Raw genomic sequence first — 25,982 nt, 5'->3', positions numbered from 1 at the left:
TTAGGGGCATTGTCAGGTGCTGCTCTGTCCTTACTTGCGGTGAGCTATCAGGAGCTGCACTGCTCATGGCGGGGCGGGGTGGGGTGGTATTGGGGCACTATCTATGCAGCAACACCCATGGCTGGGTCAGATTGTGGGCACTATCAGGTGCTACGCTGCCTATGAGGGGCTGTTTTGGGGGTATATCGGGGTTACATTGCCTGCAGCTGGCACGGGGTGTGTTGGGTGTGTTATCTGGGGGCTTCACTGCCAGCAGCAGGGAGCAGGTTAGGGATGCTATCAGAAGTTACACTGCCAGCGGTGTTGGTGGGCTGTGGAGGTGGCAGTGACAGTGTCAGCAGTGGCCTCGTTCTTCTTTTCGGTGAGCATTCTCCTCTTGCTGGACTCTGAACTCTGGAAGGTGATCTCCTCCTGTTCCTGCAATCTTGAGCAGGGTAGGGCATCCACACCTATTGTGGTTCCCTAGCCCGTGCCCCAGGCTCTGTGTTGCAGAGACCACCTGGGATTACCGGGTAGGGATTAGTAGGTATCACGGGGAACTGTGAGGACAGGGCACTGTAGGTAGAGGTGTCAGGAACGGGAACCAGAACTTGGGTGGGGAAGGCTGGTTGGGTCTGAGTTTCTCCCACTCCTGCTTCGCAAGGAGCGCAGCCTGGTGGGTCCAGCAATTTCTGTCCAGCTGCACCTGGTCAGGGGCCGGTTTCAGCAAAGGCACTCACACCCGTCCCAGGCCCCAGTTCCTGGCCAGCTTTTGCTAGAAGGATAGGCTGGACTTTGGAGGATGGGTGTGAGTGCCTTCACTGAAACTGGTACCTGCCATCCAGTTGCCAGCATGACAAGGTGAGGCACTAACACCACCACTCCCTGCGTCCCATTCTAGGCTTTTCTGGCTTTGCCTGCCCAGCTGCTCCAAGCCAGGCTGGAGGAGGAGGAGAAGTCACCTGTGCTACACTGGAGCCTTTCATATAGCGTGGCTCTGCAGCTCACCTCAAGCGTGATTGGTGGCAGGGACGGAGACTGCAACTCGACTGGAGTGGTAGGAGGATGCCTGCGGGGGCAAAGTATTAGGAACCTTGTAGGGTGGGCTGCTGCATTGAGGGTGACAGTGGTTGTATTGGCATCGGTGCTAGTGGTGGTAGCAGCAGCAAGTCTGGGAGCCGGGAAGGGGGAATAGGAGTGCTGCAGGGCCCAGCCTGACCTGGGGTGGGGAGGAACCTGGGGGTGCTGTACCGCTGGCCTTGGTGGCAGTGGTGGAGGTGCACCTAGGGAAAGGAGGAGTCCTCCCCCTTCTCCTGCAATCTCTGGAGAGTGCCCTCCTCCTGCTGGTGACTGAGCTAGGCGAGTGGCAGCATTATCTCATTCTTAACAAAATTTAGGGGGTGACTATTTGTGTATCTTTTTTGCTTCCTTTTTGTTGTGATGGTCTTGGACATTTTCATGAATTGGAGAGGGAATAAAAGGTTTTGTAATAGGCCTTCTGATTCCCACACCTGTTCTTTTTTTCTTCTAGCCTGTATTTTCTTCTTTTCATCTTGTTCCTCTTCATTTTCTTTTGCTGCTGCTTCTATTTCGTGTTTCTATTCTTGTTTCTTCTTCTCTGTTTTCTTTATGCCCAGCAATGGCCATAACGACAAACCAAAACTGAGTTAAAAAGAAACTAGTTGTCACTGTGTTGTATTTTTAAAATAACTGGTCCCTTACTGTGTTTTAGAGATTAGGAAAAAAATCTGTTGTATAATTAGTTATTTGTATACCTATGCTTTCATGATTGTGTTGACCCACTTACGCCTAGTGTTCCATCATTGGAATGGTAAGCATGAGGAAGTTACTTATATCCTACTGCTCAAGGTAATCAACAAGGTCTGATTTTTCACTCATGCAAAAATTCAAAAAATTGGAACCTCTGGCATAAATGGGCTAATGTATTGTAAGTAGGTATTCAAGGTTTCAAAAAACGAAGCATCACATAAAATATTGGTAGCAAAGAGCCATTTCATCTCTCTCACATAGTTGTCTGGAGCTTTGCAAGAGTCACAGGACTAGTAAGTCCTAATTTATTAGATTATTAAGCGAACTGTTTTCACTTTATTTTATTTCTCTGCTACCATTTTCTTTTCTTTTTTTTCCTTTTCTTTTCCTTCCTTTTCTTTCCTTTTCCCTTTCCTTTCCTTTCCTTTCCTTTCTTTCCTTTTCTTCTTCTTCTTCTTTTTTTTTGATGGAGTTTCACTCTTGTTGCCCAGGCTGGAGTGCAATGGGGCAATCTTGGCTCACTGCAAACTCCGCCTCCTGAGTTGAAGAGATTCTTCTGCCTCAGCCTCCCATGTAGCTGGGATTATAGGCATGCGCCACCATGCCTGGCTAATTTTGTATTTTTAGTAGAGAACAGGTTTCCCCATGTTGGTCAGGTGGGTCTTGAACTCCCCACCTCAGGTGATCCACCTGGCTTAGTCTCCCAAAGTGCTGGGATTACAGGTGTGAGGTGCCATGCCCAGCTCTCTGCCACCATTTTCAAGAGTATTGTCAGCTGCATGAGCAAACCTGATTCATCCCCACCTCTTTGCAAGAGAAAAAGGAATGTGGGAGAATCCTGTGTAGTGTTGGTTGTTGTTATTGTTGCTTTTGAGGCAAAGTCTCACTCTTGTCCCCCAGGCTGGAGTAGGATGGCGCAATCTCGGCTCACTGCAACCCCCACCTCCTGGGTTCAAGCGGTATCCTGCCTTGGTCCCCCGAGTAGCTGGGATTAGAGGCACCTGCCGTCATGCCTGACTAATTTTTGTGTTTTTAGTAGAGACAGGGTTTCACCATGTTCACCAGGCTGGTCTAGAACACCTGACCTCAGGTGATCCACCCACCTCGGCCTCCCGAAGTGCTGAGATTAGAGCTGTGAGCCACCACGCCCGGCCATGTATAATATTTTAAGGCAAATATTCACAACCAAAAACAAGACTTTTTTAACTTTTGCCTCTTAAGTAGCTGCAGTGTTGACCCTTCTTTTATTCCTAGTATTACTACCTTTGGTGTGAACTTTATATATTTATTTATTTTTTTACTGATTCCTTCAGAAGTTTATGTATTTTCTTGATTGCTTTAAAGACAATCTATATTGTATCATTTTTCAAGCTCGCAGGAATGTGTAAGGCCTATGATTTGGACACTTTTGAGTTATTTTTAAGGTTATGAGCATGTAAGATACTGTTGATATATGCAAGAATATGTATAAATACCATTAGATAGCTTATATTGAAGAAACAATATCTAAACTTTTGTCCAAAGTTGATTGAGTGCAGTTTCGTAGGTGTGTTTCTCAGTACGTTGCATTCATATTTTAAAGCGTATAGAAATTTGAACACTGATTAACCTCATATAGTCCTTTGTTTATAGGTTTAATATTTCTAAAGACTAAACACATCACAGCCCCCTTTTAAGATTCAGTAATATTAATAAAATTTGAGATATCCTGGGTTAGAATCCAACAAATTCAGAGGAAAATTGTTAAATTATATAGCTGTAGAGCAGGAATGAGACCCAGGTTCTAGGCTCTAAGTGGGCCATGAGCTACCATACAGGTATATCAGTGACTGGGCATAGAGTCTGCAAAATTACAGGATGGTAAGAGAATGAGCTGTGGACCCTGTAATTGTATGTGAACATGAATTTTTAAACTGCATGGTGCCTCAGTTTATCCATCTTTACAGTGGGGATAGTAGTTTTTTGTTTCTGCTCAGTTGTCTGAATGATTTCCCTAGTCTGTCTTGATGCCCACATGAGAGTATCTAAGGTAATTTCTGACAGCCTGGGACTCTTTAAGGAAAAACAGAAGGTGCCACAAATCCCATTTTAGGAGAAACCTCTGTTTTTAAAAAGAACTTTTAAGCAGGCAGGTCCCTCTCAAAATCTAAGGCTCTCCTCTGTTTTGCCTTGCATTATCTGACCTTTTTGGTTTGGGTGGGCATCAGAAATTAGTAGGGGAGAGAGATCTAAAGAAAGTTGTGGATGTGAAGATGTATTTATGCTAAGAAAGTTATGAAGGAAAGAAATGTTACGTGAGAGAGGATCTTGTATGGTAAATTCTTGTTCTAAAGTAGAATGACTAATTATGAAAGAGGGAAATACAGGACAAGTCAGAAAGTGTAGTCATTTCATAGATGGTCTGTGGAAGTTGTGTTAGGGTTCATAAAATGGGAAAGAAAAACTTAACGACTGCTAGATCTTCTCCTGTCGAGAAGTGTTATGTATGTGATGTATATATGAAGGAGCTCTAATGGCTTGGCTTAAAAGAAAATGAAAGCTCTTAAATATTTTGTCACAAAACCAGAAGCACTAATGCCTTTTATTTCTTGTAACTCCAGTAATATTTGGGAAATAAAGACGGTGTCAAAATCATTGGTAAAATAAAAATATCTTCAAAATTTATCCATTTGGTCTAATTTAAGTCAGAGATTAAATTTTAGAAGTGTTGTAATGTCATAATTCATTCTTTGATATTGGAAAATTGTTTCGTTTACCTGGTTTGGGGCCGATTTCTATGTAAGGCCTCCAGACAGCTTAGCCATGTCTCCTAGTTATGCTGGAAAGAGTCAGACTTTTATCTACAGTTCTGTTTTGTATCCTAGACTCTGCACTTGGTGCGTAATTAAAACTTCCTGCTGCTGCTAATCTCTGGGTTCCATTTAAAATCCTTCTATCACATGAATACTATCCCCTGTACTAATTTTTTTTCCACAATTAAATACTTAGAATCGTTTTTGCCCACTTGACCCAACCATTGGTGATATATTTTTAAAATACTTATAATGTGTCACAATATATTTAAGCAATTGTAAGGAATGACATTTTTATTTTTGTCAGCATTTATATAGCATTTATGTAGCAATGCTATCTCAAGTATTTTTAGTCATTTAAATGTTACATAATAGATATGCTTTTGATTCCTGTGTAAATAAATATAATTATGTGATATTCAGTAAATATTATCAATTACATGTTTCATTTATAGAATATACTTGTTAAAATTAGAATTATTCTTTTTAAACACTATATTTACTTGTTGGCTTTATGATAACTTAGAAATGATATTCTGGATTAACTGTGATTCATGAAAGGGAGTTTGTGCAACTATAATCTTTCCAAATTTTTACTAGATTTTCAAGACTTACATTAGAACTGTGAGAACAAGGTAATAAACAAGCATATCTATTAATATCACCTTTGGTCAACTCTTGGCTAGACCCAGTGATAGTGTAGGAATTAACATAATTTTTTTACTAAAGGTATTGGATTTGTTTTGAGAGATCACAGTTTAAAATCATTGACATAGAAAATTTAAAACTTGTTAGATTAAAATGTTTTAATGTTTTTGAAATTGTTTTAAAGAAAAATAGTTATTCTGGATTACATTGATTTTTTTTTTTAATATAAGAACTAGACCAAGAGAAAGGGAGAGTAGTGATAAATGTCCAGGTTTTCAAGTTGAAAAGTAGCAATCGTTGTATTACAGCAGATGGATTTGATGTCAAATTACAAATGTTAAAAACATTATGTGTAATCGACCAGAGTACCTATACAAGGCAAAGAAAGGAAAGGCATCCAAATAGAAAAGGAAGGGGCGAGTCTGTTTTCTGAAAGTGTAATCTTAACATAGAGAAAAGGATAGACTCCACCAAAAAAAAAAAAAAAACCCATTAAAGCTGAAAAACACATTCAATAAAGTTGAGAGTTACAAAATTAACTATACAAAGAGTATTCTTGTTTCTATGCACTAATGAAAAACTATTATATGAAAAATCAATACAATCTACTTATAATAGTATCAAAAGAAATAGATAAGTAAATGAAAGACTAGGGAGTAATTTTAATGAAGGTTATGAAAGACGTGTATACTGAAAATTGTAGCACATTCATGAAAGAAATTGAAAGTGGCATAAATAGAAAAACATCCTATATGAATTGCAAAAATTAATATTGTCAAAATTTCAATGCTACCCAAAGCAATCTACAGATTAAATGCAACTACTATCAAATTCCAGTGCCATTCTTCACAGAAATAGAAAAATTAGTCTTAAAATATGTCTTAAAAACTAGTCTTAAAAACCACAAAAGACACTGAAAAACCGAAGCAATCTTGAGCAAAAAGAACAAACCTGAAGGCATCAGACTACTTGATCTTTGATAAAGCAAACAAAACATAAAGTGGGGAAAGGACACCTCATTCATCATATGATGCCAGGTTAATTGGCAAGTCACATGCAGAAAAATGGAACAGTTCTTCAAAGGGTTAAATGCAGCATTACCACGTGAATTAGTAAATTCACTCCTATGTATGCACCAAGAAGAAATGAAAACAAATGCCTACAGAAAAGTAGCATGTAAGTATTTATAGCAACATAAAGCAGGAAACAACAGAAATATCCATCAATTGAGGAGTAGATTAATAAAATGTGGCTTGTCCATAAAATATAATATTTGGCAATTAAAAATAAAAAGCTATTAATACATGCTCCAAAACGGATGAACATTGAAAACATGATAAGTGAAAGTAGTGAGTCACGTAACTATATATTATTATGGTTGCACTTACATGAAATGTCCAGAATAGGCAAATCCTTCCAGAATAGGCAAATCCTTAGTTAGGAAGTAGATGGTTGGTTGCCTAGGACTGGTGGGAGGGGTTTAAAGAGTGGGTAAAATAAGGAAAGATTGCCAATGAGTGCAAAGTTTCTTTTAAGGAGCATAAAAATGTTGTAAAATTGTATTGTGGTGATTGATTATCCACCCACTTAATATGCTAAAAAAAATGAACTTCATACTTTAAATGAGTGAGTTAAATAATATATAAATTATATCCCAGTGACTCTGTGAAAAAAGTTAAAAAATACGCAGTATGCATACACAAAAAAATTATTCTTTATTTTATTTCCGTAGGTTTTTGGGGAACAGGTGGTATTTGATAGTATGAGTAAGTTCTTTAGAGGTGATTTGTGACATTTTGGTGCACCCAATACCTGTGCAGTATACACTGTATCCAATTTGTAGTGTTTTATCCCTCATCCCCTCTCTTCTTTTCTTCTCCCAAGTCCCCAGGGTCCATTGTAGTATTCTAATGCCTTTGCATCCTCATAACTTAGTTCCCACTAATGAGCGAGAGTGTACAATGTTTGGTTTTCCATTCTTACATAACTTCACTTAGAATAATAGTCTCTGACCCCATCCAGGTTGCTGTGAATGCCATTATTTTTGTTCCTTTTTATGGCTAAATATATATTTATATATACCGCAATTACTTAATCTACTCATTGATGGACATTTGGACTGATTATATATTTTTGCAATTGTGAATTGTGCTGCTGTAACCGTGCATATCCAAGTATCTTTTTGATATAATGATTTATTTTCCTCTGGGTAGATACCCAGTAATGGAATTGCTGGATTAAATGTTAGTTCTACTCTTAGTTCTTTAAAAAAGCTCCACACTGTTTACCATAGTGGTTTTAGTAGTTTACATTCCCACCAGCAGTGTAAAAGTGTTCCCTTTTCACCACATGCCCACCAGTGTTTATTATTTTTTGATGTTTTGATTATGGACATTCTTGCAGGAATAAGGTGGCATTGCGTTGTTTTTTGTTTGTTTTTATTTTTGTTTTTGCTTTTGAGACGGAGTCTCCTTCTGTCACCAGGCTGGAGTGCAGTGCATGATCTTGGCTCACTGCAACTTCCGCCCCCCGGGTGCAAGTGATTCTCCTGCCTCAGCCTTCCAAGTAGCTGAAACTACAGGTGCCCACCACTGCACCCAACTATTTTTTGTACTTTTAGTGGAGATGGGTTTTCACCACTTTGACCAAGATGGTCTGGATCTCTTGACCTCATGATCTACCCACCTTGGCCACCCAAAGTGGTGGGATTTCAGGCATAAGCCACCACGCCCAGCCCAGCATTGTGGTTTCAGCATTTCCCTGATCATTAGTGATGTTGAGCATTTTTTCACATGTTTGTTGGCCATTTTTTATATCTTCTTTGAGAGTTGTCCTTAGACCATTATTTGAATGCCTTGGTTCCCACCCCCGCCCCCCCCCCCCCCACCCCGCGAATTTGTCTGAGTTGTGGATTCTGGATATTAGTCCCTTGTCAGATGTATAGATTGTGAAGATTTTCTCCCATTCCATGGGTTGTCTGTTTACTCTGCTAATTGTTTCTTCTGCTGTGCAGAAACTTTTTGGTTTAATTCTCACCTGTTTATCTTCATTTTGTTGTTGTCGCACTTGCTTTTGGGTTCTTGGTCATGAAATCTTTGCCTAAGCTAATGCCTAGAAGGGTTTTTCCAATGTTATCTTCTAGAATTTTTATGGTTTTAGGTCTCAGGTTTAAGTTGATTTTTGTATAAGGTAAGAGATAAGGATCCAGTTTCCTATTTTGGCAGTACCTTGCCAATTATCCCAGCATATGTTGAATAGGGTGTCCTTTCCCCACTTTGTTTTTGTGTGCTTTGTCAAAGACCAGTTGGCTGTAAGTATTTGGATTTATTTCTGGGTTCTCTATTCTATTCTATTGGTTTACATGCCTATTTTTATACCAGTACCATGCTGTTCGCTGACTATGGCCTTGTGGTATAGAGTTGAAGTTAGGTAACGTAATGCCTCCAGATTTGTTCTTTCTGCTTAGTCTTGCTTTGGCTATGCGGGCTCTTTATTGCATCCATATGAATTTTTGAATTATCCTTTCTAGTTCTGTGAAGAATGATGGTGACATTTTGATGGGAATTGCTTTGAATTTGTAAATTGCTTTTGGCATTATGGTCATTTTTACAATATTGATTTTACCCATCCGTGAGCATGAGCATGAGGTGTGTTTCCATTTGTTTGTGTCATCTGTGATTTCTTTCAGCAGTGTTTTTTAGTTTTCCTTGTACAGCTTTTTTACCTTCTGGTTAGTTATATTCCTGAGTGTTTTATTTCTTTATTTGCAGCTATTGTAAAAAGGGTTGAATTCTTGATCTGATTCTCAGCTTGCATGTTGTTGGTGTACATGTTGTTGGTGTATAGCAGACCTACTTATTTGGGTACATTAATTTTGTATCCTGAAAATTTGCTGAAATTATCATTTTAGGAGCTTTTTGGAGGAGTGTTTAGGGTTTTCCAGGTATACGATCATATCATCAGCAAACAGCAACAGTTTGACTTCCTCTTTACCAATCTGGATGCCCTTTATTTGTCTTTATTTCTTTTACTTGTTTGATTGCTCTGGTTAAGACTGTCAGTGCTGTGTTTAATAGAAGTGGTGAGAGTGGGCATCCTTGTCTTGTTCCAGTTCTCAGAGGAAATGCTTTCAATTTTTCCCTGTTTAGTATTAATGTTGGCTGTGGGTTTGCCATAGATGGCTTTTATTACCATAAGGCATGCCCCTTCTATGCATGTTTTGCTGAGGGTTTTTATCATAAAGGGAGGCTGGATTTTGTCAGATGCCTTTTGTGTGTCTACCAAGATAACCATGTGATTTTGCTTTTAATTCTGTTTATGTGATGTGTTACATTTATTGACTTGCCTATGTTAAACCAGAAGAGCTCGTGTGTTCTCAGGAGCTACCAGGTGCCATGGCCCCTTTGGGACAACTTGAGGCTGCATCCTGGGGAAGAAGAACGCCTCCTGTCCCTGGTGCTGACTGCTGAGGACAACTTCGATGTGATTTCTCCACAGCCCAGCTTCTTTGGGGGCATTTTTCCTTCATGGTGAGTACAGAAGATTTCATTTTCTGGAATGTTCTGTGTATTCCTGCTAGGTTCCCACTCCTTTTCTTTCTTCTCTCTTGCCATCTTAGTATTGATTTTACAGTAGTACTCATTCCTTAAGGGCTTTTGAGGTTGGAAAGTGTAGGAGGCTTTAGGGCTGTTTCTGAGAGAGACTCCCCATGTAGATGGAGAGAGAGGAAGGCTCTGGCTGTGGGAGGAAGGGGAAGCCCGGCCCGGGTCAGGCCCCAGTTTGGCTGTCTTGCATCCAAGCCTTAGATGGAAGGAAAGGATCCAACTTAACCTGCAGAGTTTGGTGATTTTTAAATTGTTTGTGTTTTTTTGTTTTGGAGATGGGGTCTGGCCCTGTTGCCCAGGCTGGAGTGCAGTGCAGATCTCAGCTCACTGCAAACCCCATTTTCTGGGCTCAGGGGATTCTCCAGCCATAGCCTCCAGAGTAGCTGGGCATGTGCCACCATGTCCAGCTATTTTTTTAAAAAATATTTTTGGTAGAGACGGAGTTTTGCCATGTTGCCCAGGCTCATCTCGAACTCCTGAGCTCAAAGCAATCCTCCTGCCTCAGCTTCCCAAAGTGCTGGGATTATGGGCGTGAGCCAGTGTGCGTGGTCTGCTGAATTTTTAAATCTCTGTCCCTGCTGTCAGGACATAGGGGTCACTTTTCTCCACTCCGAGCAAGTGCCTGCCTAATTCTCTCCCTCCACGCATGGCCACCTGACCTGGGGAAGGGAGCTTGCGTGTGTGGTTTAATGTTCTCTTTGCAGAAATGTCTGTTCAGGGTCTCTGCTCAGTTTTGGGTGGATCATTTGTTTTTTTTCTTGCTACCTAGTACTGTTAATATATGGCATATTCTCCATAACAATCCCTTAGCCAATATGTGATTCATCAAAACCTTGTCCCAACCTTTCTCTTTGGGTTCATTGTTTCTTTTCTTTTGCAAAAACTTTTCACTTTGATTTAGCCATGCTCTTTTTTTTTTATTGCCACGCATGATGACTCATGCCTGTAGTCCAAGCACTTTGAGAGGCCGAGATGGGCAGCTCATTTGAGCCAAAGAATTTGAGACCAGCCTAGGCAACATGGCAAAACTTTATCTCTACAAAAAAAAATTCAAAAAATTAGCCAGGCGTGGTGGTGTGTGCCCTGTAGTTCCAGCTATTCAGAAGGAAGAGGTGGGAGGATCACTTGTGCTGGGGAGGTCAAGACTGCAGTGAGTCATGATCATGCCACTGCACTCCAGCCTGAGTGACAGAGTCCCTGTAGTTATCACTTCTATGATTCCCTCAAAATTTTTAGCAATCTTTTTGAGACAGAGTCTCATTCTCTTACCCAGGCTGGAGCACAGTCGCATATCAGGGATTGCGAGTCCTCCAACTTAGTTTCTATTTGTCAGGATTCCTTAGACATTCAGGGCCGTTTGTGTTTCCATGTGAACATTAGCATTGTGTATTCACATTACATTTCTGTGCATAGTAAAGTATATAATTAAGAGAGTATGCTGGGACTGTATTTTCTCTGGGACATTTTGATGCGTGTGTAGTTTTAGTAATTTAGTAATCAAATCGGGGTACTTGGCATATCTGTTCCCTCATACAGGTATTATTGTTCTTTTGTGAGAACATTGAAATTGCTTCCTTCCAGGTTTTTTGAAAAATACAGTATTAGTATTTTGTTAACCAGAAACACCAAGCTGTGGTATAGAGCACAAACAAGAATGTATTTTCCCAACTAACTGCAACTTTGTTTCCATAACCATTCCTTTCATCCTCACCTTCCCTTCTGCTTGGAAACCCACTACTGTACTTTCTACTTAGTGAAGGCAAAGTTTTTTGGATTTGATATAAGTGAGATGAATCTGTCTTTATCTTTCTATGCCTGGCTTATTTTATGTAACATATTTTCCAGGTTCATCCATATGGCTCCAAATGAAAATTACGTTACTTTGTTATGGATGAAGAGTATTGCGTTGTGCAGATATACTGCAGTTTCTTCATCCCTTCATCTGTGGATGGACAGGTAGATTGATTCCATATCTTCTATATTGTGAATAGTGCTCCATGAAACATGGGAAGTCAGATAACTCCTTAAGGTACTGGTTTCCTTTGCTTTAAATGCATATACACAGTGTAAGGAACATCCCAACATTTTTTCACAGTATATTCACTAATTTACATTGGCATGAATAGTGTATAAGAGTTTCCCTTTCTGTAAGCCTACACTTGCTTTTACCTTCCAAAGTTTTTATTGCTTTTTTCTGGTAATGTTCATTCTCAGTGGAGTTTAATGGTATCTGATATCAGAGTGTGATTCTGACTTACATGTTTGGAGTGACTAGTTATGTGGAGAATCTTTAGTTTCACCTGTGAATCAGTTTCACGTCCTGTGCAGAAGAGGTTGTGCAGGTCCTTTGCATATTTTTAGCTTGTGTATTTATTTAGTCTTTTCCCCACTTAGTAGCTATAGTGCTTGAATATGTTCGATAACAACTCTTCCAAAATTATGATTTTCCTTAATTTTACCCCAATCATCCTTTCCGCCAAGGTAAGATGCTTTCTCTTTGGGTTCGTTGTTTTCTCCCCCATGCAGAAGCTTGGAAGTGTTTGTCTCACAAGTTTATATTTGCTTTTGTCAGCAGGAATTTCTGTGTCCCATCAGAGAGAAAAAAAAGGGATCACAAAGTCATTGTGTTGTCTATAGATACTTTCCCCATGAGACTATATGGAATCTGATTTTCTGTTCTTGCCTTAGTTTGCTTAGCATAGTTGCCTGCAGCTCCATCCTTGTTGCTGCCAAGGGCATGAATTTTATTTTATCTTTTTTGACTGTATGGGATGTTGTGGCATCTATGTACAACACTTTTAAAACATTGAATCAACTTAAGGGGAACATAGGTCGATTTTATTTTATATTTCCATGTGAATAGCACTTCCAGGAACATACCGGCCTGTGTCATTTTGAAAGAAGGATTTATGATTTATTTTTCTGTGTGTAGATACCCAGTTATGTAATTGCTCATTTGGATGGTGGTTCTAAGTTCTTTGAGGAGTTGCCAAACCACTTCTCATAGTGTGAGAACTAGTTTTTATTCCCACCAGGAGTGTAGCAGTGTTTGCTTTCCTCCTCTGCCTTGCCAGCATGTTAATGCTTGGACTTAGGACAAATGGTCATCCTGATCGGCATGAGATGGTATCTCAGTGTGTGTGTGAATGGCATTTCTCCCATGATGAGTGATGTTGAGGTTTTATTCTTGTCTGTTAGTCACTTGTACATCTTCTTTTGACAACTGTGTGTTTATATTGTCTACTCATTGTTTGAATGATTTGTTTTTCTATCTCCTGGTTTTTTTAAGGTCATGTTAAAGTTTGGCTTATTAGATCTTGGTCAGAAGCATAGTTTGGGAATATTTTCTCCCATCCTGTAGACTCTGTATTTACCATGCTTGTGATTTATTTTGCTATCTGGCAGTGTTTCAGTTTCTCATGCCCAACTGTCCATTGTGGCTTTTCTTGCTGTTACTTCTTATCTAAATGCTTTTCAAAGCCCGTATTAAGAAAGGTATGTCTTAGGGTTTCTTGTAGGACTTTTATAGTTGGAGGTCTTCTACTGAAATCTTTCATTCACTTTGGATTACTTTTTGCATCTGATGAGAGTTAAGTCTCCAGTGTTGTTCATCTGCATGTGGCTAGCCACCTACCCCAGTGCCCTTCATTGCATAGTGAGCCTTTTGTCCATCTGACCTTTGGTGTTTCAAAGGTCAAATGGTTGTAGGTATGTCAGGTTACTTCAGGGTTCCCTATTCTGTGTAGGCAGAAGTGGGTCTGTAGCTCTTCCATGAAATTTGAAATCGGAGAGTGCGTTCCATCCAATGTAGTTTGGATCTCCCAGCCTGGCTTTGGAGTTTAAGGGCCTCTTGTGGTCCCATGGTAATTTTAGCATTGTTTCTCTACATTGCTTTCAAAAATCAAAATTAGCCCTGTCCTTAAGATGTACAACTAGATGGTAGAGTGGGACATTTGGGTCCTTGTATACATCACATAGTGATGAAATCAGGATATTTAGCATTGTTTTTTGCCTTGTAGAGTTTTCATATCTTTGAGGAGAGTGAGAACCTTCCTTTCTGGTTGTCTTGAAAACTACCCTTTGGTAAAGTTTTCCCTAGTTATCCTGCTGAGGAATAGAACGGCAAGTTTCATTCCTCTTATGCAATGTGTCTTTGTACCTGTTTCCTATGCCCACCCATGCCCAGCCTTCAGTTCTAACCCTGGCAAGCACTATGGTGCTTCGTAGGTTTGTGTGAGATAGTTTCCTAGATTCCTCATGATTGAGGTGATGCGAGGTTTGTCTTTCTCTGCCTAGTGTGTTTTATTTACCATAATGTCCTCCAGGTTACATCATGTTGCCACAGATGACCTGATATCAGTACCCATGTCTGGCTGAAGAGTATCTGGTTGTGACTGGATACTGCAGTTTCTGGATCTCATCCTCTGCGGGTGGACAAGTAGGTTGATTCCTTATCTTGGCTATTGTGACTGGTGCCATAGTCAGCATGGGAAGGCAGATATGTCTTTCCTGTACTGATTTCATATGTTTCCAATAGTAGCACAGCTCAATGAAATGGTAGGTGTGTTTTTAGTTTTCAGAGGAACATCCAAGTGGCCTCTGTAGCATACATACTAATTTACCTTGTCAACAGTTGTGGATAAGACAGCTCTCCTCTCTGGAAATTTACAGCAGCATTTGTGGTTTCCCTTCTTTTAAGATATGTGAAGGTCTTTGTAATACTCATTTCACCAAGAGGGACGCGGTATCTGAGTCTTGTTCTGATTTTCATTTTTGCCGTGATTAGTGATGTTAACCAGGTGTTAACAAGCATACTTGTTTTCAGTTTTATGTGTTCTTTGCAGAAAAGCCTCTGGTTTATAAGTTTGGGTTTGGTAATTAATTTCTTTTTTCTGGTGTTTTTTGCTAGTTAGTAACGTTAGTTACTTATACCTTTTCCAAAAAATGCCTCATCACTTGTGTTTCTCTCCAGACACTTCTTATCATCCTTTGTATGTTTCTTTTCATTCATTGTTTTCATTCTTTCTTGCCCATAAGCCGTGTAGTCAGATGCAGTTTCAGGTGTGTGTAGTGTTCTGGTTTTCCGTTAACATTGGTAACAGATGAAGTAAAAGAAATTCATTAGCATATCAATCTGTTGTCAGTGAGTTTGGGTTGTTGGTTGGTTGTATTTTTTTCTGTCCTCTTTATTTTTTTGTTTTCCTCTTGGCAAACCATGAGCATAGATCCAAGTTGGCCCTGGTATCTGCACACTGTATGTTTTCTTCTTAGAGAGTGACTTTTTCAAGTTCTGGGTATAGGTCTTTCATTCATGTTGAATGAATTATTGTGAATTTCACACAATAAAGACTGTATGTTGTTATTTTCCTAGGGATATCCTGTTCCCCAAACGCTGTATTGGACAGACTGTCACTTCCCAGGGTGACTTTTGTGGTTCTTTTCAAACATGTGCTTACTCTTTGTTGTGAAAGGAAAATATCTTGGTCCTCCAAAATCACTAAGGAAAACTCAGGCTGGAAATTGCTTAGGGCCAACCCACCTCCCATTCTATTCAAAGTCACCCCTCTGGTCACTGAGATAGTTGCATATCTGATTGCCTCCTTTGGAGAAGCTAACCAGAAACTCAAAATAATGTAATTATTTGTGTATCACTTTTCCATGACCTTGGAGCTCCTTCCCTGCTTCCGGTCTTGCTGCCTTTGCTTAAAGTTGTTCAGCTTTTCCAGACTGAACCTGTGTACTTCTTAATGTATATTGATTGAAGTCTCATGTCTCCCTAAAATGTTTAAACCTGGCTGTGCCCTGACCACCTTGGTGTACACATGTCAGGAGTTTCTGGGGCTTTGTAATGAGTGTGTCCTCAACCTTGGCCATAAACTGTCTAAATTAACTGAAACCTGTTTCATATTTTCTGAGTTCTCCTTTTGGTAACCACGGGGGGATTCTGAGTGGAGATGCCCTGAGCTTTGACAAATTTCCTATCATTGCTTGGTACCAGCGTGAGCTAACTTTATGGCTCAAACCAATAGAACAATTTGCTGAAGTCTGAGAGCACCCCCTCCAGAGAATCCCTGATCTCCAAAAATTTGGCCAAGATCTAAAGTTTATTTTGCTGTACAACTCCTCGGTTTTTGGAGTTTTACTTGCGTCCAATGAGAAGACAAGTTTTCGTACCTCCGTGATGATGGAAGGCAGGTGACTCCTTTACGGAGTTTGAGCTCACTTCTTCCAACAGGCAAATTCGTTTTTGTTTGTTTCTTTGTTTGTTTTTTCCCTGCTTCTGGGATAGTAGAGAGCAGTCTACAGCCTGAGACCCATGACAAGGTAAGAAACTGGTTTTGGATTCTGTCTTGCAAATTGCGTTTGAAGAATAAAGTTAACATTTAACATCCAGCTGGTGTTAATTTCTGCTTACACTTAGAATCCTCAGAAATCATATAATTTGTGTGATCGTTGTTAGTTTAGCAGAATTTTGTCCTAGCTGAAATATGGTAATAAGATGAAGTGTTTCATTTAAAGGAGAACAACTGTGTAAAAGTCAGCTTAATTTAAAGGGTAAATTCCAAGATGTATGTGTGTGTGCTGCGTGTGCATGTGTGCATGTTTTTGTATGAAAGGCCTTCATGGTTTTGGTTTTTGTGTTTGTTTTACTCTCCTAAGACCTTGTCTTTTTTTTTTTTTTTTTTTTTGTCAGTTGACTGAATTCTGTTTTCACTTTTTTTTTTTTTCTCTAAAATAGTTATTGCGAGAGAGGCTAATCTTGGGTTTTTAAGAAAGAGTGTAATTTAATTTTATGTTTAATTTGGCTCAAAGAAAAATATTAGTGTCTCCCTCTAGCACCATCAGACTTCTTCTTTCTGTACTTTATGATGTAAATTTTGCTATTTGATTTTCAACTGAATTGTTTCCTTTAATATTCAAATTTAAGGTTATTTAGCTGATAACTGTCTAGGGTTGTGAAATAGGTTATCAAGAATCTGAGAGTCTAAGATAAGGAAAAAAAGGGGAGGTCTTTAACTCTATAAAATGTACTGTAACAGCTCAATGGGTTCACCTTGCCTGCTGCCTACACAGAACCAAGTTATCAAGATAGAGGAATCGCAGTGGAGAAAGTAATTCATGCACAGCTGGCTGTGTGGCAGACCAAAGTTTGTTACTCAAATCAGTCTCTCCAAGCATTCGGGGATTAGAGGGTTTTTGTTTTGTTTCTGTTGGTTTGTTTTTTGAGACGGAGTCTCACTCTGTCGACCAGGCTGGAGTACAGTGGTGAAATCTCTGCTCATGGCAACCTCCGCCTCCTGGGTTCAAGCGATTCTCCTGCCTCAGCCTCCCGAGTAGCTGGAATTACATGCATGTGTCACCATGACCAGCTAATTTTTTGTACTTTTACCAGAGAAGGGGGTTTCACCGTATTAGCCAGGATGGTCTTGATCTCCTGACCTCATGATCCTCCTGCCTCAGCCTCCCAAAGTGCTGGGGTTATAGGCATGAGCCATTGTGCCTGGCCAATGGCCTGCCTTTTATACTTGACTCTTTGGACTTCATTGATTTTATTTTAGCTTGTATTCTAGGATACGGTGAACTTTATATTTTCAAAAATAATTTGCCAAGATCTTTTTCTGGGCTTCACGCTCTGTTCTCAGAACTCAGGACTGGTGGCTGTGGAAGAGAACACCCATCTAGGGCCCAAGACCCTGCTGGCCTGGCAGGGTTAGTCTGATACTTTGGGCACTAGCAGTAACAGCTCACCCTGTCTAACAAGTGTTCTCTCTGGGCCAGGCCCACCCATCTCTTTGCCTGGCTTTATTTGCACATGTAAGTGCCCTAAGGGCAAGGGCAGTACTATCCCCAATGAATGAATAAGGAGACTAATCTGTGTCTGGGCAGGCCCTTAACTTCTCATACCTCAATTTCCCTATTCCGGTAAATAAGGCTAAAAATAAGAATTCCCATTATTGCAGCATTGTTGGAAAATAATGGTATTAGACTAGTTTTTGGCATGCTGCCTGTCTCAGAGTGACTGCTCAGCCAGAGTTAGTGATGATGGAGTTTGTAATGGTGGTGATGGTGATGATGGTGATAGTGATGATGTCGGTGAGGATTATGATGGTGTTTGATGTGATAATGATGGCGATGGGGGTGATGATAATGATGGTGTGGCGATGTTGGTGATGGTGCTGGTGGTGATGATAGTGGTTGAGATGATAATGCTGGCGTGGTGATGTTGCTGATGGTATTGGTGGTGATGGTGATGATAATGACAATGGTGGTGTTGATGACAATGGCTGAGATGGTGATAATGGTGGTGTGGTGAAGTTGGTGGTGGTGATAGTAGTTGAGATGATGGTGTGGTGATGTTGGTGTTGGTGGTGATGGTGGTGGTGGTGGTGATAGTGGTTGAGATGATAATGAAGGTGTGGTAATGTTGGTGTTGGTGGTGGTGATGGTGGTTGAGATGATGATAATGATGGTGTGGTGATGCTGGTGTCAGTAGTGATGGTGATGATGGTGGTGATGTTGTTGTTGGTGGTGTTTGTGATGGTGGTGATGATAGTGATTGAGATGATGGTGTGGTGATGTTGGTGTCGGTGGTGATGGTGGTGGTGATGTTGGTGTTGGTGGTGATGGTGGTGATGATAGTGATTGAGGTGATGATGGTGTGGTGATGTTGGTGTCAGTGGTGATGGTGATTGTGGCGGTGGTGATGTTAGTGGTTGAGATGATGTTGGTGTCAATGATGATGGTGATGGTGGTGGTGATGATAGTGGCTGAGATGATAATGATGGTGTGATGTTGGTGTCGGTGGTGATGGTGATAATGGTGGTGATGATAGTGGTTGAGATGATAATGGTGTGGTGATGTTGGTGGTGATGATAGTGGTTCAGATGATGATGGTGGTGTAGCAACATTGGTGATGGTGCAAACTCTGCCTCCTCAGTTCAAGCCGTCCTGCCTCACCTTACCTGGTGATGGTGATGATGATGGTGGTGGTGCAGGTGATGATGATAATGATGATGGTGTGATGTTAGTGATGGTGATGGTGGTGATGGTGGTTGAGGTGGTCGTGACAATGGTGTGGCAATGTTGGTGATGGTGGTGATGGCCATGGTGATGTTGTCACTCTCAAAGGCCCAGGTTCTTTTTTTCTCTTTTATTGAGTTAAATTTACATCGCATAATATTAATCTTTGAAAGTTAACAATTCAGTGGTACTTAGTAAATTCACAATGCTATGTGACCATTGCCTCTATCTAGCCTCAAACTATTTTAATTTCCAAAGGAAACTCCATGCCCACCAAACAGTAACTCTTCATTCCTCTTTCCTCCCACTCTCTGGCACCGCTAGTCAGCTTTCTGTCTCCGTGGATATACCTATTATAAACATACTATAATTTCACATGAGTGGAATGTGGAAGCATGTATCATGCTTCTTTCATTTAGTAAAATGCCTTCAGGATTCATCCACGTTGTAGGATGTGTCAGGATTTCATTCCTTTTTAAGGCTGAATTATATTCCATTGTATATACAGACTACATTTTGTTTATTCCTTCCTCTATCAGTGGACATTTGGGCTATTTCCACTCTTTGGTTATTGTAAATAATACTGTGAGAAACATTTGTGTACAAGGATTTGTTTGAGTACCTATTCTTTCCTTTTTTTTTTTTTTTTTTTTTTTTTGAGATGGAATCTCGCTCTATTGGCGAGGCTTTAGTGCAGTGGTGCAACCTCAGCTCACTGCAACCTCTGCTTCCTGGGTTCAAGTGATTCTCGTGCCTCAGCCTCCTGAGTAGCTAGGATCACAGTTGTGTGCCACCACACCCAGCTTATTTTTGGTAGAGACAGGGTTTCATCATGTTGGCCAGGCTGGTCCCCAAACTCCTGATTTCAAGTGATCTGCCCACCTTGGCCTCCTGAAGTGCTAGGATTACAGGCATGAGCCACAATACCCAGCCTGAGTACCTATGCTTAATTCTTTTGGTTATGTATGTGTCAGTGGAATTGCTGGGTCACATTGTAATTCTATGTTTGATTTTCTGAGGAAACATCAAATTTTTCTTCACAGTGCCTGCAACATTTTACATTTCAACCATTGATGTAAGAGGGTTATGATTTCTCCACATCCTCTCCAACACTTAAAAAAAAAAAAAAATTGGCCGGGTGCAGTAGTGCACGCCTGGGAGGCCGAGGTGGGTTGATCAACTGAGGTAAGGAGTTTGAGACCAACCTGACCAACTAGGTGAAACCTGGTCTTGACTAAAAATACAAAAATTAGCCATGCATGGTGGTAGGCGCCTGTAGTCCCAGCTACTTGGGAGGCTGAGACAGGAGAACTGCTTGAACCTGGGAGGCAGAGGTTGCGGTGAGCTGAGAGTGTACCTATCACTGCACTCCAGTCTGGGTGACGGAGCAAGCCTGTCACAAAAAAAGAAAAAAAGAAAAAGAATTGTAGCCGTCATAGTTGGTGTGAAGTGATATCTTACTGTAGTTTTGATTTTAATTTCCTTAATGACTGAGAATGTTGAGCATCTTTTCATGTACTTCTTGACCATTTGCATATTTCTTTGAAGAAATGTCTGTTCAAGTCCTTTACCTGTTTACTGGTTGGATTCTTTATCTTTTTATTGTTGAACTGTAATAGTTCTTTATATGTTACGGGTGCCATAGCCTTGTCATATTTATGATTTGCACACATTTTCTCCTGTTCTGTCACTTGCTTTCTTACTCTGTTGATAGTGTTCTTTAATGCAAAAAAGTTTTTAATTTTGATGGAATCCAAATTAGCAATTTTTTCTTTGTTGGTCATGCTTTTGGTGTCATACATATCTAGGAATCTATTGTCAAATCCAAGGTCATGAAGATTTACTCCTATATTTTCTTCTAAGAGTTTTACAATTTTAGCTCATATTTAGGCTGTCAATCCATTTCTAGTTAATTTTTGTATGTGATGTGAGGTAGGCATCCAACTTTATTCCTTTGCATGTGGATGTCCACTTGCCTTAGCACCATTTCTCCATTGCGTTGTCTAGGAACCCTTGTCAAAAATCAATTGACTGTTGATCTATGGATTTATTTCTGAGATCTTAGTTCTATTCCGTTGATCTATATTTCTGTCCTTATGCCAGTGCCACACTGTTTTATCATAGCCTTGTAGTAAGTTCTAAATCAGGAAGTGTAAGTTTTCTTAGCTTTTCCATTTCTGTAAACAAAGTTGTTAGCATTTGGTAGGGATTGCATTGAATCTGTAGATTGTTTTTGGTAGTACTGCTGTCTTAACACTATTAAGTCTTCCAATTCATCAGCAAGGGATGTATTTCCATTTGTTTGTAGCCTTTAAGACCTCTTTCAGTAGTGTACAAGTCTTGCATCTCCTAGGTTAAATTTATTCCTACATATTATTTTTTTATTTTTGATGTTATTTTAATGGTAATAGCTTTCTTGATTTTATTTTCAGATTACTCGTTTCTAGTATATAGAAATCCAACTGGTTTTTGTATGTTGTTTTTGTACTTATAACTTCTGAATTTTTTTTTTTTAGACGGAGTCTCGCTCTGTGAGCTCAGGCTGGAGTGCAGTGGCATGATTTCAGCTCACTGCAAGCTCCGCCTCCCAGGTTCATGCCATTCTCCTGCCTCAGCCTCCTGAGTAGCTGGGACTACAGGTGCCCACCACCACGCGCAGCTAAATTTTTGTATTTTAGGGTTTCACCATGTTAGCCAGGATGGTCTCGATCCCCTGACCTCATGATCTGCCCGCCTCAGCCTTGCAAAGTTCTGGGATTACAGGTGTGAGCCACTGCACCTGGCCCTTCTGAATTTATTTATTGGCCGTGGAAAGTTTTTCTATGTATGAATTCTTAAAGTTTTCTATATATAGGGTTATGTCATATGCAAATAAAGATAATTTTATATCTTCCTTTCCAATTCGGACTCCTTTTATGTCAGGATTTATTTTTATTTTATTTATTTATTTATTTATTTTTGCCTAATTGCTCTGGCTAGAGCATCCAGTGCTGTGTTAAACAGAAGTGGCAACAATAGACATCCTATTTTGTTCCTCATCGGAAATACTTTCAGCCTTTCACCATTGTATACAATGTTTGCTGTGAATTTTTCATCGATGGCTTTCATCATATTGAAGAAGTTCCCCTGTATTCCTAGTATGTGGAGTATTTTTATCATGAGAGGATTTTGTTAAGTGCTTTTTCTGTATCAATTGAGATGGTCACGTAGAATTTTTTTATTATTGTGGTAATATGGTGTAATGTGTCTTGGGAAGGATGATGAATTGGGGAAGGATTGGGAGAGATGGGAACATAGGAATGAGGCAGAGGGCTGTGCCAGCTGGGGAGAAAGAGCCAGGTGAACCCTGCTGCTGCTTGTATTTTACCCACTTGATGAGATATGTCCTCTTGGGTGAAGGAAAGAGAAGCACAACTTCTGCTGTCCCAGCCTCCAGGACAGAGCCACTGGGACAGTAATAGAAATTCAACTGGTTTTTGTGTGTTGTTTTTGCACCTATAACTTCTGAATTTTTTTTTTTTTCCGAGGCAGAGTCTCGCTCTGTCAGCCCAGGCCAGAGTGCAGTGGCATCATCTCAGCTCATTGCAAGCTTTGTCTCCCAGGTTCATGCCATTCTCCTGCCTCAGCCTCCTGAGTAGCTGGGACTACAGGCACCTGCCACCACGGGCACCTTTTCTTTTCTTCTTGCAGTCAGATGTGATGCTTCAGGGGTTGCAGCACTGATTTAGTTTCATGTGCTGAACTGTCCTTGCATTCCTGTGATAAATCCCACTTGGTCATGGTGCGTTGTCCTATTAATGTGCTCCTGGACTTCATTTTCTGGCATTTTGTTGAGGATTTTCACATCAATTTTCATTAGAGATACTGGTCTGTAGTTTTCTTTTCTTATAGTGTCTCTGTCTAGGTTTGGATTCAGGGTAATGCTGACCTCACAGAATGAGTTAGGAAACGTTCCCCCTCTTCTGTTTTCTGGGAAAGTTTGAGAAGGATTGGTGTTACTCTTCTTTAAATGTTTGGTAGAATTCACTAGTGGTAGTTGTGGGATTTTCTTTTTGGGGGACATTTTTTGATTACGGATTTAATCTCTTGTTATAGGTCTGTTCAAATGTTTTATTTTGAGTCAGTTTTGGCACTTTGGGTGCTTCTGAAATTTCTCCATTTCATCCAGGTTACTTAATTTATTGACCTGTAATTTTTAATAGTATCCCATTAGAATCCTTTTTATTTCCTTAAGGTCAGCAGTGTATTTATGTTCATTTTTTGTTTGTTTGCTCTGAGTGCAAACAGTCTGCTTCATGCACATCTGTAGCTTCCATTCCAGGTAGCTTGCTACCCTGACTCCCTCCTGTAGCAACATTCTGGGGCTGCCTGGGGGGAATGTCCATTTTTAAATTTGCTGGTCAGTTTTATTTACATGCATTGCTCACTGGAGGAAGATGTTGAAGTATTTTCCAATTTGTTTGCTGCATTCTTCTTCTGGGAGTTGTCTGCTCCTGTGCCCTGCCTATTATCCACTGTGTTCTTATTTAGTCTTGGGGCCTCTTTACATGTTACAGATGGCCAATCTCATGTCACTTTTCTTTTCTTTGAGACAGAATCTCACTCTGTTGCCCAGGCTGGAGTGCAGTGGTGCAGTCTCGGCTCACTGCATCCTCTGCCTCCTAGGTTCAAATAATTGTCCCACCTCAGCCTCCCTAGTAGCAGGGATTACAGGTGTGCATCACTATTCTCCAGCCAATTTATTTTTATTTTTGTATTTTTATTAGAGACAGGGTTTCACCATGTTGGCCAGGCTTCTCTCGAACTCCTGACCTCAAGTGATCTACCCACCTTGGCCTATCAAAGTGCTGGGATTACAGACATGAGCCACCGCGCCTGGCCTCATGTCACTTTTAACTAAAAGAAAAAAAAAAGAAGTAGAAGGTATCAAAATAAAGCATTTCCATTTTGCTGGGTTTGCTTCTGGAGAAGTTTATTGATGTCTTAGGTTGTGTCCTTTGATGCTCTTTGTCTTCATTCCTTAGCTTGCTTAAGGCCTATAGCCCTGCCATCTGCATAGGAGGTGGCTCTCTCTTGTTCTAAGTCCCCAAGCGGGTTTACAAGGCATCTGGAGGAACACCAGGAAGGGAATGAGGAAAAAGAGGTCATGGTGTCTGGAGTCCTGGGCATGTTCCAAGGCCAGGCTGCTAGGCCTGTGTCTGGGCTTCTTTTTGGCCCTCATGAGGACAAGCTGGATGGGTGGTTATGGTGCGGCCTGCAGGAGGGGGCTCCAAGCTGCCTCTGGTGTTTTCTGTCCTCTCAGGCTAACCCTAACCCTGGTGAAGTGATGGGGACAGCCTGGCTGTGAGACCCCTCTTCCTTCCCTGTCCTTTGGTGAGAGGACATTGGTGATCTTCACCAAGGCAGGCCTGCTGGATGCCTATTCATTTGGGTCCTCATGGTGGGGCATATCAGGATGCTGCATCTCAGTGCAAGCTGCAGATGCCTTTCCAGGATGACATCTCTCCAGCTCTTTCCCTCCACCTTGCTTTCCTGTTGGAACGCTGTCCCTACACAGCTGTGCTCCATCTGGCCCAGGTTCCCAGATGATGAGCAGGGGTTCTCCCTAGAGCTTGGCAGATGGAAAGTGCTTGAGCGGGTGCTGAGTGCCTAGGGAACGGTCTGTTTCATGTCGTTTCAGCTGTGTTGGGAGTGGAAGAGGAGGACGTGCCTGACATCGACATACACCACTGCCCAAACTATGAGAAAACCCATGTGAAGTCCACCTGTAAGTACTGCAGCCCAAGCAGCCACCTCTTGCTGATGAGAGCAACATGCTCCCTGCCTGCACTGCATGGAGGGCAAGGTCTCCTGGGTATGGGCTCTGGGTTGCTGGGGGCAAAACTCTCTGAGTAGTGTCTAGGCCTGGGGACCCTGCCAGCCTAGCTTGCTGTCCCCTGTAGCCTCACTAGACCCACTGTAGCACCTCCTGATCAGCTCCTGCTGGCAGAGGCAGCTGTGCCAAGACCCAAAGGGCTTTCTCAGGCCTGGGGAGAGGCCGGGCCAGCCTGAGTGAGGGAGACACGGACTTGGGGACCTGGATAAATGGTGATGCAGGGGTTTTCCAGGGGCCCCCAGCCTAGCCCTGCCCAGCCAGCCACTGCCACACGGGGGGCCTAGCCTGTGTTTTCTGGGCACGTGCATTGTTGGTGGACTTGGTCCTCTTTTCCTTTTTCAGCCCTGCCTCATCCCACCCACCACCTCCTCTGCAGAGAGGCTTGGAGGTCCTGTGCCTTTCCCACACAACCTGCTGTTTGCATATCCTAAGGGCTGAGGCTCTGTTTTCTTCTCGGCCCTCTCAGGTGTGGTGGGTCCTGGGGTGCAGGCTTGCCTCACACTATGCAGGTTCATCCAAGAGAGCTGGAGGTTATGTTAGCCTTGAGCTCCAAGCCTCAGCCCTGGTTGCAGAGGGAGAGCTGTGTGGTGGTCTTCAAGGGGTCGGGAGGGGTGTGGCCTGTAGACAGGACAGATGACATGGATGTGGGGGGGTGTGTTAATGTGGCCTCTGGGTTCCACTTCATTGGAGGGTCCTGGGTGCTCACAGAAGCTGCACTCACTGAACATGGGCTCTGGATGGGTCAGCTGATCACATCCCTGCTGACCTGAGCCCTGGACAAGGTGGGGCAGGGAATGCATCTGGCTCCAGGTCACAGCCAGTCCGAGTCACTTCCCTTCAAAGGGAGCCCCTTGCCAGTGTCCAGTTGCAAGCTGAAGCACCAGACCCCCAGATCCCTGTGGGACGGATTCTGTGGAACCAGTGGGGGCAAAGGGAGGATGCAGGCAATGGGTGGAAGGAGCCCCAGCACCGCTGTTCTGTGGGCTAAGGCCAGGTGGAGGGAGCCTTGGAGGCCTGTCCTGGCAGCTGGTGATGCTGGGGACTGGCCCAGGTTGGGGATCATTACTCTGTGGACCTGGCTGCTCTTTCTCCGCCTCTCCCAAGGCGTGAGTGCTTTGTACTTGTCCATTGCTGGACAACGGTGGGGGCTGCATGTGTCGAGAACAGATCTCGACTGGATCCCCAGCACAGCCTCAACACCCAGACAACCACCACCAAATATGCAAGAGGGTGATGAGGAGAAGCTAGCAGTTCTTCCTGAAGTTTCAAGCTGATGGCTTGCCTGCGGGGAGG

The 25,982-nt window shown here is 41.7% G+C and overlaps 1 long non-coding RNA gene across 1 annotated transcript; it reads left to right on the top strand.

The window, feature by feature from the left end:
• Window positions 1–885: 885 nt before the first annotated feature.
• Window positions 886–24,582, top strand: LOC139361383 (uncharacterized). The gene is made up of 4 exons (XR_011618949.1): window positions 886–1,036; window positions 9,569–9,718; window positions 11,639–11,749; window positions 24,495–24,582. It is a non-coding gene; the product is annotated as an uncharacterized lncRNA (long non-coding RNA).
• The last annotated feature ends 1,400 nt before the right edge of the window (window positions 24,583–25,982 follow it).

Source organism: Macaca nemestrina, unplaced genomic scaffold (genome assembly GCF_043159975.1).
Source record: "Macaca nemestrina isolate mMacNem1 unplaced genomic scaffold, mMacNem.hap1 Scaffold_46, whole genome shotgun sequence".
Lineage (NCBI taxonomy): Eukaryota > Metazoa > Chordata > Mammalia > Primates > Cercopithecidae > Macaca > Macaca nemestrina.
The sequence above is the reverse complement of the archived record's forward strand: the minus strand, read 5'-3'. Positions and strand labels throughout refer to the sequence as shown.